The sequence below is a fragment of the Centrocercus urophasianus genome, unplaced genomic scaffold, assembly GCF_019232065.1.
Source record: "Centrocercus urophasianus isolate 14NV4802_14NV808 unplaced genomic scaffold, USGS_Curo_1.0 seq_17, whole genome shotgun sequence".
In the NCBI taxonomy this organism is placed as follows: Eukaryota; Metazoa; Chordata; class Aves; order Galliformes; family Phasianidae; genus Centrocercus; species Centrocercus urophasianus.
In genome coordinates this window covers 19,140,150-19,153,546 of record NW_024884722.1, presented here as the reverse complement: position 1 = coordinate 19,153,546, position 13,397 = coordinate 19,140,150, and the positions used below count along the sequence as shown (strand labels likewise).

At 39.9% G+C, this 13,397-nt stretch overlaps 1 protein-coding gene across 1 annotated transcript in view; it reads left to right on the top strand.

Moving 5' to 3' along the window:
- SORBS1 (sorbin and SH3 domain containing 1) overlaps positions 1-13,397 on the top strand; it is a 162,418-nt gene that overhangs the window by 38,249 nt on the left and 110,772 nt on the right. The window contains exon 2 of the mRNA XM_042817966.1: positions 1,277-1,335. The gene's annotated coding sequence lies outside the window, so the exon portion shown is untranslated. The remainder of the gene's footprint in view (positions 1-1,276; positions 1,336-13,397) is intronic.

Sequence of the window (13,397 nt, the reverse complement as noted above, 5' to 3'; positions counted from 1 at the left end):
GTGGTAGGTGACAGCTGAGAGCATAGGCCCTGCACTTATCATCCACACTGAACTTGGAGAGCAGCAGTTGAAGTCTGATGGCTGCTCACGTTTCTGATCTCTTGTCCTTGGTGATGGCAGCAGAGAATGAACCTCCCTTTTGCTATCACCTGCTCTTGAAAATGTGCAGAGAAGTGCTTTATGTGGGTGGAGTTACGGGCGGGTGAGTTCCCACTAGTTGGAAAATCCTATACTTAAGCTTTAGCAGAAGTCTTGAAAAACAAATCTTATACGGATTTGAGATGGCACTGAAATCTGGATAGGTTTTGCAGATCTGCCTTTCTGGGGAACTTTTCTCCCAGTACATTCTTAGGGAGACCTGCAGGAAGAGATGGGCAAAGGCAAGAGAGTCTGCTTTCCTGGGACACTGCAGGATGGAAAAGCAGCGCTATAATTCTCTCTCTCAGGAGAGAGCTGGCTCTGTGGCGCACCCACTGTGTCCTGACGTACTTATCCACAAACTGTGTCCTCTGCCAGTAGGAAAACACCTGACTTAATAGAAATGGCTATAGCTACAAAGCAGACTTCTCTGTTCTGAGAAATTTTGTCCTACTCCTGTCTCATAGGTAACTGTGTTAAATGCAACATAAGTAAGAGTAGTGTTAGAATATTAATCAGGCTGTGATTTATGTCATGAGCTGGGAAAATTCAATTATTTACCAACTTTCATGATGTTTTGAGGATGGTTAGAACTGCTGAAAGAATTTGAAGATGGTGAATAGAAGTTATCCTGTGTTTGGCTGCATATTTGGCACTATTTTAACATGCTATGGAATCTAGTACCTTCTTGTTACCTTGCAAGCCTGTCTCTGATATATTAGATCAAAACATATTCCTGTCTCCAAATGCTAACAGCAGTACATTCAGTTCTCTGGATTTCAGCAACTAAAGTGGGTGTTGCAGGAAGTTTGGCACTGTTTCGTTGTTTTTTTTTGTTTTTTTTTTACAGAATAATAAACACAGATGATGATGCTTTGGCTTTTATATAGATATGGAGGCTCTTTACTCATAAAAGCTGATTCATAGTCAGATGGTGATTTTTGGCTTTTAAAAAATAACTACTGGAGTAGATAGGCTAGAAATAATTGTAAGAATTTCTCACAGAACCCAGACTGGTGATTTATTCTCTTTCCATCTCTCTCTTTTTTTTTCTTAGAGACCATTTCAGAGTTCATTTTTCTAACAGATACGTTAGATTATTATATTCTATAACACTTGCTGCCTTTCTCTTCTCCAGGAGGAGGCCAGAGCATAGCTGTGGACCTGTGGCTTCTCTTTCTGTGAGCTCTGACAAAGGTATGTGCACTGTTACACTCCTTAATATTCATCTCAAATGCAGTATGGAAACTTTCAAAAATGTGACTTGCGAAGCTATTGGTGGAAGAAAAATATTTGCTTGATATTTAATGCAATATTTTAGACCAGACAAGTCTTCTCCACAAAGTTGCGCTAAATTAAAACTAAGCTTGAAAAATCATGTTAATGCATACAGCAATGACCATGCTGCTTTTGTGCCATCTTATGTGTGTGCTAATCAACACTGGGCTTCATGGTAATGGCAAAATACTTGGTTTCAGAGGCTCCAGGACAAGAACAAAGTTACTTAATAGCAGGTGAACACTGACTACAAAATCATGGACAGTGTCTGTTGATTAATCTGAATCGCTCGTGCTCTGACTCAGTTATCACTGCTGAGCAAGTGTGTGACGTAGTGGAAGTGTTGCATCCTTCACTTGCTGAGTCTGAGAATCTTCTTAGATCTCAGGAAGGAGGTCTTATTTTCTAAGGATCGAATCAAGGTTGTGCCACTCCTCTTCAGCATCTTGGTACCTGAATCAGTTTTACCAGGAGAATTCCCTCAGATGGAGAAAGTGCCTTCAGCAGATGTGTATGATTTTAACCTGGAGATAGGATAGCAAAGTAAATAAGAACCTGATGTGCAGAGTTTCAAAGCTGTCCCTGCTGTCTAGTTTGCTGTATAACTTGGAAGAATTGAAATAGCTTTTGTGGTGATAATTGTTAGCATATGCTTTCAGCATTAAGAATAAAGAATAGCTTTTTTTCTATAAATGTTACTGTGAAATAATATAACTTTATATTTTCACAGTTTCTTGAACTAATGCAAGTAACTATGGATTTTGGTGATTAGTTTCTATATAACTTCATAGGATGCTGCAAAATCCCTGGGTGAAATACTGTGTTTTCTAACAGACTCTTCATGAGATTTCTTCTCATTGGCTTTGTCTGCGTGGCAGTGTCTGCCTGGTGGTGGTGGTGGCAGAGAAAGCAAAGTATGATGGGGAACAGTGGTACTGAGTTTTTATTTTTTTTTTAATTGTTATTTCTCCATTTTGTATTTTTTCTCTTTGGAGTAAAGAGCAGGAATTGGTTCCTTTGAATCATCGAACTGCATGAGCTTTTACTGCCACATTTTATGCTTCCTTCTGTATTTTCTAGCTCCCCAGCCCCAATCATTTGTAGCTGGAGCTGAGGGTGTCCCAGTTCCTCAGTGAGTCATGAGTAGGGAAGACGTTCGTTCTTTTTTTCAGCATCCCAACAACAGTGAACATTTTCTAGTTCTGTATTTGGAATGCCAGATATTCCCTGACCCTGTGTGAACTCACAAATGCTTTTCTCCTTCTACAGACCCCTCTTTTCAGTGTAAGAGAGAGAGTTGAGAATGATTCAGAACTAATTTACACAAAGTTTTCCCAAGTAATTCTCAGCCACCCATGGGTTTTCCTGGAGAAGCGATATACAATAGGCTTTTGTTTCCAAATGGATTTATTTATTATTTTTGAATCTAAATGCCTTGCTTGACCCTGATTTTAAAGGACTTTTTTGTTCTGAGGCTCAGCAGTTCGTCCTTGGAATCTTTTGAAGATGGGACTTTCCTGTGAATACACAAGGTATCATAAATCTGTTCAGTACTAGAACTAATGCAAATTATTCTAGTTATATCTGAGTTAGAGTCTGTTACATTTTTAAAGGAACTAGAGACAAAACGAAATGGTCATGAAAGAAGTTGTTTTAGTTCCTTCAGAAAGATGTTTTTGTGAATTAGGTATGGCTTTCTTGCCAAAAACAGTGAGGTGTAGGGCCATATTCTCAGTAACAGGTTTGCTGTTTTTTTAGACCCTGAGCTCTAAATGAGCTTAGTTGTTAATTATTCATTGTGGCTTTGCTTGGGTACTTGAAACCATGTTCTTTAGAGGCAAAATAAAATAGCTGACAGATCCGATCCCTATCTTCTCCAAATTTTTTTAAGCATGAAGGCACTGTACCATTGGTGAAAAAAGAGTTATTTTAATTCGAAAATAATGCTAGTCAAATAAGGAGGACTTCACTGAGAGTTTTCTTAAAAGTGTTGTTTTTTTCTTTGCTATGCAGTATAGGAGAGCGGGTTTCAACTTGGTCTGCTTGAAGATCCTCCCTGTTTTAGTTTGACTGTGGGAGCTGTGATATTTGATGAGCTGAGAAGTTAATGAAAATTGTAGATTTATTGAGATATGTCAATCTTTCTGTGTGGAGGTGTGTTTCTGATACCAGTTAGTATACTTAGGGAGCTGCAGCCTACTTACACCTGTTGAATGCTTCCAACTGAATGGGACTTTCTGTTAAAAATTCATCTTCCAATCATACTGGGGAGTACTTTCCCAAGTGTTTCAATTCTGATCTGTTCAAAAGTCTTTGTCCCTAGCTCATCTTCACTAAGTAGCGTTGCCCCTCTCTGCACCTCTCTTTGCAACTGTAATGCTTCTGTCTGTATATATGGTGGACACCTTTCTTCTTGAAGAGATATTGGCACTAAAATCCAAGTTCTGAAAATTGTGATGATTACAGATAAGTACACTTTGACTAGTACTGAAATCTTATCATGCACAATCCTGGAAGTGAGAGAAAAAGATTTTACTGCCATGCTGGTATGTCTGAGTTCCCTGCAATATGTTTCTTCCAATGCTTGGTCCAATCTACTTTTAAATGACTGAAGTGGTGGAGTTTTTTTCATGCCACTTAAAAAGCTTTATTAAGTCCGTGAGAATTGACTGTAATAGGAGTCTTTCCTAATAGATGGTTTTTGCTTAATTTTTGACTGACTTCTCATTTCTTTTCTAATGCATACTGACAAATCTCAAAATCTTAAATCATCACTTAGTCAAATCTCTTTCAAGGATAAAGTATCAACAGTGTTATTAGTGAGACTTTATCAAAATTCATAGAATAGGGATTCTGACCTAGTATGTAGTGTTGGATGTAAATGGCTGGGCAGGAGCCTCACTTCCCTCCATGTTCTACAGCCCCTTCAGATATGTAACAGAATTGATTCTTAATATATTCCTACATCAACAGTGCACAAATTGTTGAGATTAAAGGATGAGACTTCTCATCATCCAACTGCACCATCAGGAACAACCTGATAAGGAGATAACATGGATGAAACAAAACCCAAAGATTTCTATTTCTACCGGTTGTGGAAACTTATGTAGTTGTTTGTATTCATAAGTGTCAACCTGAGGCTAGGTGACATAAAGACCTGAGGCTCCTTTTGTCCCATTGCATTTTCTCCATTAGCATCACCGTATTTTATTCATTGGCCCCAAGGCTGAGACATTGTACATTCCCTATTTGCTTGAGAATTCATTGCTGTGTGGCATCAGTTATGAATTGTCTGGCTCCTGTTTGATCACTGAAGTAAAAACTGCACAAAAAATCTGCTACTGGAATTTCTTTTTAAGAATTAATTCTAACACAGGTTATGGTACTCAAAACCAGAGAAAAATAGTGCCAGGAATGGAGTAAGGAATGGACGGGACCATTCTTGTACCTTCAGCCAACACTGAAGTGAAAAAAAAGATTTGAAATGCTTGTCTACAATTCTGTTAATATGAGGGTCTAGAGATAGATGACGTAAAGGAGGTAAGACTCAGTGGTAGAGCTGAGCTCCTAAACTCTATGCTAATTCAAAAGAGTAGATATGGCCATTTCCAGTGCTACGGTGCTTATTTGTTAGCATCTTCAACTATCAACTATGTTGCATTGCAACTATTGCATCTTCAACTATATATCAACTATCTTATCATATAACTCTGAGACTGCAGTGTCACCAGGTAGCTGCTGTTTGCTTTTTTTTTTAATTTTAATTCCAGAAGCTTCTGACAGTCAGCAAGGATTGTGTCCAAAAAGTCACACTGAGTAGTAGCGCAGAGCTTGTTCCAGCAAATGCATTATTAGCTATTAAACATTTATACGGCAGTATAAAGTTAGACCAAGATTCACAAACATAAATAAGACCTGTTCTATACACTGCAGAGCTTCCAGTCTAAATCATGCCTACATGACATACAGCACAGCTGTTTGTAGGAGGAAGGATGAGAACTGTTTGAAGGAAAAGTGATTTCTGAGAAGATGGTGACTGGAGAAGGATTAGCAGGTCTAGGAAGTAACAAATCAAAAGGTGCAAACTGAAATGAAAATAGGAATCAAAGCAATATAGCTAGTTTAGGAAGTAGTAAGGAGCAGAAAAGAAGTTGAGAAGTTGTTAGTTATGAGATAAATTTAATATGACATGGATTGGAGAATGCTCTCTTTTTGCCACTTCTTGCATATTCAAGCATAGATTCCTTCAGTGTTTGAAGTATCTTGCGGATTTTGAGGATTACACACTGTGGATGGTTTTCTACCAAATTTCTCTGCATGCTACCAGAATGGATTAAAGGCTATGGGAGTATCTGTCTTGAAAAGCAATTAATATAATTTCTTTGATCTGCCCTGGTCAAGATGAAACTGCATTCCTTCAATACCTATTGATCTTCTGACCTCTGCCACTTTTTCCGCACTTCTAAACAACAGTTCCACCTGGGAAGATCCTTCTATTGACAGGGAACTTCCAGTACTAGCTTTATTCTCTCTAGATTCATTCTATTTTTCTCTTTCAGCCTTCCCCCTTCCCCCTCTCCCCCATTAGAGAAATATCAAGGAACTGAAAAACAAAGGATTGCACTGGTGTTTATATCTGTTGTCTGGAGTCTCCCCTATAAGGGAGCTACAGAAAACACTTCATGATGAATTTAGTGAACAGTATAGGAAGAGATTATTATCTGGGGCTGGCTCTATGCAGAGTTATGTAGGGCACAAGGTCCTCTCTGTTCTGGAAAACCAAGCTGACTCCACTGTGACACTGCTAGGAGGAAGAATACATACAAGAGAGGCATGGTCTGTGCCAGGTCCTAGTGGTTCACACAAGCAACTTCATGGCACTGCTATGAAATTACTAAGGTTTCTGCCAGTTATGTTTGTGTCACTTTGTGGCTTCATTTCAGATCTGGGCATGATACAAGTACAGGGAAAAGCCAGTTGCTACTGTGAGGGGAGTGCGCTACTAATATACAAACTTGCAATCTGTAGCATTAATGGAGATTTTTGCCTGTTTTCAGAAGAGCAGAGTATGAAGTGACTCAGCTGAACTCATGGAAAGAGACTCTGGGTAAGCCTGAAAATGAGACTGTAGTCCTTGCCTGGGGCTTTTCAGTGCCCACGCATCCGTTGTGTCCCAGCAGCAAATCAACTACATGGGGGATTTGGAAAGCAAACTTTTTCTTTGCCTGAGCACTGCACTTAACTAACTTAGACTATTACTCTTCTTTCTGCTTTCCCTCACCCCCACAGTCATTTTTAATATAGAGCTATCAGAGGAGTTACTAAACATTTGACTGAGTGCAGCAGTTTTAATCAGAGCAGTTGCAGAATGTGAGGTCACATGCTGGAAAGCTGCTTGCAAAGAGGCAGTATGGGAGCAAACAGTCAGGAAAGGGCCATCCTATCACCAGTTCTTGCACTCCAACACATTACCAGCCTAGCAGGTGAGCTGGTCATACTGTCTGTCCTTCCTGTCCGCCCTGCTCTGCCGGCTCCAGGCCATTTGTATGCAGGTGACAAAGGCCATGGCTGGGGAACACACAGTTAGTATCATTAGGTTCTGCCTGCCTGGGACTGAGGCTGGAGTGAGGGCCTCTTAGGAGTGAAGTCAACAAGCACTTTGTGATCTATTCCATATAGGGCTTTGACCATCTGAGCAAAACCTGCTTGACTTTAGTTCACTTTAGTTCTTAGTTTCAGGTTTCTAAGTGCATGGGATCTCCTAATCTATTGGCAGCTGCTAGAAATTGTAATCTCACCTACTTGTGGCAGGGCTCACTGACAAGCCTACAGGGTGCAGTTATATGCTCCTTTTGTAGACTGATGATACTTTCAGGATTTGGCCTAAAGTGAGAAGTTTTCCTGCTCAGAAAAACATGATGTTGCATGGGAGAGGCTGCATCTATCCCTCTTCCAGCAAAAGTAAGAGTAGAAGAAGTTGTAATAACCTAAAACTAAGATTACTGTATCAGTCCAGCTGGAGGATGTTGTTTTTCGTTTTGATTCAGGTAGCATAAACTGGTGAAACTGGCTTGAGTTGTTGAACTAACTGTGGAAACAAGCAGCAGAGCAAAGGTAATTTGTATAAAGGTCTTGGGCCACTGCAGGCCCTGGTGCCAAGGACAGACAGCTGGAGGAAGGGAAATGTCACAGAGAAAGCGAATGGGGCATCTGAGATATTAGCGGCAGCTGCTGAACAGTGGAATGAGGTAGAAGTGAAAGGGGCAAAAAATGCAGATAATAAGTAATCCTGTTTACCAAAACATTGGGAAGAAATAAAATTTCACCTCTGTAAAGAAAACCATAAATTCCAGAACTTAAAGCTGGTGATCTGAAAATGAAATGGGAACCACAGGCTGTGCCAAGGTTATACCTTTTTTCCTCCTCCCTACGTATTATCACAGGGAAAAAGACAGAGTCTGTTTCTTTTTTCCTGCCTGTTCCAGAACCACAATGGCTAGATTGATAAAGCTTACACTATTTCAGGTTTGGATCTGTGAGCTAAAGGAGATAAATTGCTTCTTGCATGGGAACATGTAGGGGGTGGGGAGAAAGTAAAGAATGAAACACATGGGAAACATCTGCTCCAAGGAGGCATTTTAGGAGTAAGCGTCGGCAAGAGAAGCAGCTGTGCTGCTTGCAGGGCCAGAGCTGCAGTGAAAGAGAGGAGAGGAAGCAGAGCTAGTTGTAAGGCTTCTGCCAAGCCTGGAAAGCAGAGTGAAGACCCAAAATGCAATTTGGGGTGGAGGTACCTCTCTAACTGAGATTGAAAGTGAAAAATTTGGAGTTACTGTGGGTGCTTAGGGAAAGGAAAAGGGTACTTTGCATATGTGCTGAAAGTGAAGTAGGTGGTTAACTTAGAGAATGATGTATGAGAAATGATGTATTCTTTGTTAAGAGAACCATATCACTCTGTAGTCAGGAGGAAGCTGAGCTGTCTGAAGAACATCAAGCCATCTGAAGAGGGACAATATGAGAGTCGGGCTTCCAGCCTTTGCTTCTTGCTATGCCACAGGTTCCTTGTGCGAGCTCTGCTTTAAAGTAGATTCACGTGTTTGGTTCTGAGTTCTCAGAAATGCCAGGAACATCGCTCCAGACATACAGACAATGATACTTGTTCCCAAATATTTGTCTTACCTGACTTGTTCTCTTGGCTTCTGCTTTGTATCACCAAACTGTGAAAGATTTTATGTTTAAGTTCTTCTACAGAGCTGTATTTTCTTAACTGGTATAAACTGATCCAACTCGTGGCTAGCACTGGTGAGGCAAATTGGGAACTGGTCCAGCTGAAAACTTATCCAGTAAATGCAAATTGATGCCTTGCTGATGCAGTGAAGCTGCTTTGTTTCTTCTCAGTAGAGATACCCAGCTGCAGCTTTCCCAGAATTGCTAATTAGTTTCTTGTATGTGACTATGGGGCTTCTGGTACTGATAAAGGCTTTTTGGATTAAATAAAGTGATGATCTGATCAACTGTAGCTTCATCCAAGTCCTTTTTTTTTTTTTTTTTTTTTTCTGAAAAGGAAAAATATATATATTTTTTCTATACATTGCTAAAATTAAAATGCTTTTATTTCTCTATTTTTTATTTTTTTTTTCCCAAATTGCTCTTTGGAAGACTGATCCAAATCCTGCTGAAGGCAATAATAGGATTCGTGTTACTGATAGCAGACTTTGGATTGATAATAAATTCAGTTATTGTACCTGAGGATTGTATTATTTATACTCCACGACTCAATCTTTATATCGCATGATCTGTAACAAGTTGGAATAAAATCTATGTATCCAGTTGTCTCTTATTACCATTCCAATTTATGGGAAGCCCTCGTACACTTGAAGACCACAGTTGCCCTAGAATTGATCTAATCCCTGTTTTCATAAGCCTTTTTTCAGATGGAAGTACCTCAAAGTGCTCTACAATAACTTCTCAAATTAATCCAGTACAACTCTTTTTGTGGTTGTGCTGCACCGCCATTCCCATAATGAGCCATATGAAAGGCAGTTGTGGGATTGCTTCCTTGCTAGTTGAAAAGAACTATCCACAGATAGGCAGAGTTGTTAACCCTGGGTTTTGGATGAGGCTAATGGTTTTTTTTTCCAGTCTAGGTGGGCTGCAGATAGAAAAATGAGAAAATTTTCCATGAACCACAGTAAAAGAAAATTTTGTTTCCTGTATGAGAAGAGCCACTCCCAAAGCAGAATGCTTTCAGGGTGGGTGGGGAAGTTAGCTGGAAGGGAGAGGCTTTTTGATCCAAAGAACAGATTCAGACTGTTTGAGGTTTTGTTCTGCATCCCTGATGCTTGGTTGAATTGCCTCAGCCCACCAGATTTCTAAATCAATCTCTGGTTCCATGAAGTGGGTGCATTTTTTTGAATGGATCCAGAAGCACTTCAGCCTTCTGTGCTCAGAATGCATACTAAAATATCCCATTGGACTTCCATGTGCATCTCCCATGTGTGTATAACTTGTCTGTGTTAAGAATGCTTGTTTTGTTGTTGTTTTTTTTTAAAGATTGCACTGATCCATCTTTATTGTGAAAATCATTCTGTCCATTCCACTTCCCTTGCCTAAGTACCTTTGCTCTCATTTTCTTTTCATTTTGTAGTGCTGTTCAGTGGAAATGAGGCAAGAAGTGGACTGAACTGGTAGAAACTCAGTGGCATCCCAAACCAGATTTATTACATAAAAGGAAAAAAAAAAAAAAAAAAAAAAGAGACAAGAAAACTCAGATGAAATGCAAAGAAAATCTTATTGGGGTGCAGTTCCTGCAATCAATTCTGTTAAACTGCTTCAGATCGTACTGCAGATGTGACTCTTTTTAACTAAGCATATCAAGGCTGGATCCTCATGCACTGTAGTGACTCTTCTGATATGTACAAGCCCACATTAGAAGGCTTTGTGCTAAGGTATCATTTTAAGGAAAATTATTATTCACTGAACCCTCATCTTCTCTCAGACCTGCAGGACCTCCTATCCAGTTCTTGAATTGTTGCAAATTTGCGTTTTGTAGGAAATTTTCATTGGTTTCATTGAGCATCCTGAAACATATTCCCATCAGTGAGCTGAGCTCCTGTCTACTGATCAGAGTATCTGGTTGCACCTTGGCTGTTTTTTGGATAAGCAAGTTTTCACTGCTATGTATTTACATGAGTTACTCCATCAGTAACTTCCTCAGCATTTCATGACTCAAGGTGTAGTTACAACCACATGAGGGAAGTGCGAATCCTTTAAGTTCCTCTCTATTTACCACATGGCTCTTAAATAAAAGAGAGAAACAAAGGGGTGGAGGTGAAGATTGAAGTTTTAGTCGAGCCTTAAAGAAGGGCAGGTATGGTAAGGGTGCATCTAGGAAATGAAAATGATTTTCAGTGCTGCTGGTCCTCTAGCAGTACATATATTGTGATGTGAAAAAGAAAGGATGGACCTGTTGGAGCACAGTGGTGAAGGAGGCTAAGGACCACAATTTGAAGCTGTAAATGGGTCAAAGATCAGATTTGAAGGCTGTTCATTAGGGGTTATGCCGGAGGAAAGGGAACATCTGTTTCTGCTGCTTCATCCCATGCACTTTCTGTGGAGGGAATGTTGTGTGCTCTTCAGCATAGGTGAAGTGAAAGAGGACAGAACTAGGAAGCAGAACCTTGCTTATCTATATGTCTTCACCATGCCTCATGCTGAAACACTAGAAGGCTGTTTCAACATGGGTTTGAAGCCTCACACAGGAAGCATGCATGCTCTCAGATAGACTAAGGGGTCTGTGACATGATCACACTTCTTGCACAAGCAAGTAGTCTTGGCCAGCCTAGGATTCAGATAGCAGCTTTCTCTTTGTGATGCTGTTTTGCAGCTTAGAGGAACTGTCTGGCAAAGGTGGGAGCAGAACTTTCTATTGATATGAAAAAAAAAAACAATGAGAACAACAGTACCAGACCTTAGCCTGGATTGTTTAGAGAAGAAGTAACCAAAAATAGGCAGCGTTTGAATTCCGTGGTGTGTACAGAAGGCAGTAAATATTTATGTGTCTTTTCCTTCCCTTTGAGATATACACTAAAGACTTCACTGTCAGACAGACAATCCCTGTTTCTATACTAACCCAGCTCTTTAAGGGAGACAGCCATTTCCTATTACAACCGTATAGAGGCCTTGAACTAAAATATTTTGCATGCTTTTGCAGACCTACAGGAAACATTAAACATGCAAAGACAGACAAACAGCTGTTAAGTCCCAGCTTAAAATTAAGCGGAGTAGAGAAGCAGAGTTTGTGAATGCTTTTCTTAGACCCAGTCTCTGAAGTCAGTTGGTTAATTTTGCATAGAAGTGTCTTGTTTCTGAATATTAATTAAGACCAGCTGTTGAAGCAGCAGAGCTAGTGGGCAGTTACGCCTTTTGCTATGCAGTGAGCGCTTGAGCACTGCAAGGCTGTTTTTAAGGTATGCCTCTCATTGTACAACTATTTGCTACTTGCTGCTGTGGCTGTTACCCGGTTGAAAATTGAAAAATGCCAGCTGACGATATATAAAAAAAGAAATACATGCACTTAAAATAGCTTTGATATTAAATATCAGGTTTCACGATCAGAATGCATAAAGCAGAAAATAGGAGAAATAGCTGCTGAAATGTGTTGTGGAAAGACTGGTGGTGAGAAGTCGTGAAGTCATGAAGTAGTTGGACTGGAGTCTCGGGGGACGCTTTGGGTGCTGCCTTTGAGGAAGTGCAAATTTACTTCAGGCCAGTAATGGTTATGTCCCAATGTCTTATTTTGGGCTGTAGTCAGAAATTCAAAATAGCTTTGATGCTTGTCTCTTAATGTACATAGTTAATTCTCTGTTTGTGGAATAGACGTACCGACACTGATAATACAAAGCCATAGGTGTGGCACAAAGATGCTCCTCCTAATCCAGTCTGCTATCTCTGGCGGGAGCCAGTGTCACAGCCTTAGGGAAGGGGTTAATGTGGAGGCCAAATGCAAAGTGCTAGTTCACCAAAGTATCTGTACCTTCTAGTAACTTGTGGTTAACAACTTCCCAAGGTATGAGCTTTAGCATTTAATTTTTGAGCTAGTTTACACAGCAGAACACCGCAGGATCCTGTGGCAATGAGGTTTGCAATCCAATTATATATTCTGTAAAAAGGTACTGGTTTTTGTTTGTTCTGAAGCTTGAAGTAGCCTGAGAAGATTTCATTCAGTGCTTGTGTTACCAGAAGGAACGAGCCACCATTCCCAGATTTGTGGTTTTGATGCCTTTCAAGATTTAATAAAGCTCTCATTTCCCCTCTGTCAACACCTTCTCAGACTGAAGAATCCTCATTTTTTTCAGTGTCTCCTTGAAGAAATGTTCCTGGGGCTTTCACTGTTGTTGCCACCTATCTTTCTTCCCTATCTAGCCTTAACTTTGAGGTGCTAATATATATGAGAGATGCTGTCACTCATAAATGTTGCTACTAATGAACTAATATTTATTATCTTCTTGGAACTTCTTGGTGAGCAGGCATTCTGAACGAATTTGGTATTACATTACATGAAGATTTAAGCCTTAGAAAGCGCACATGAACTCGTAGTTGTCCTCGCAAGGAGGAGAAATAGGATCTTTTGGGGATTTATTTCCCCTAATAAGACGTGCTAATTTTGAAAATGGACGGATAACTATCCAGTATGTTATATGAATTTCTGAGCTGAGTTAGAGACAGAGTTGTCTGTTTTGTTTTTTAATTACTGTTTTATTTATTTTTAAGAGAAATGCAGAGTAAGAATAAAATTCAGAAAAAAATCTTTCTTGTTAAGATTCCAGAACTAAATCATTTTACACCCAAGAAACTGCCAGGACATCCTCTTCCTTTCCATGGCAGCTGTTTCCACTCTGTATTTTAATGAGTGGGCTGAACTAAAGCCTCTGGGAAGGGCTTTCCTCTCCTCCCCCCTCTCCTGGCATCCCTACGTAAAAGGC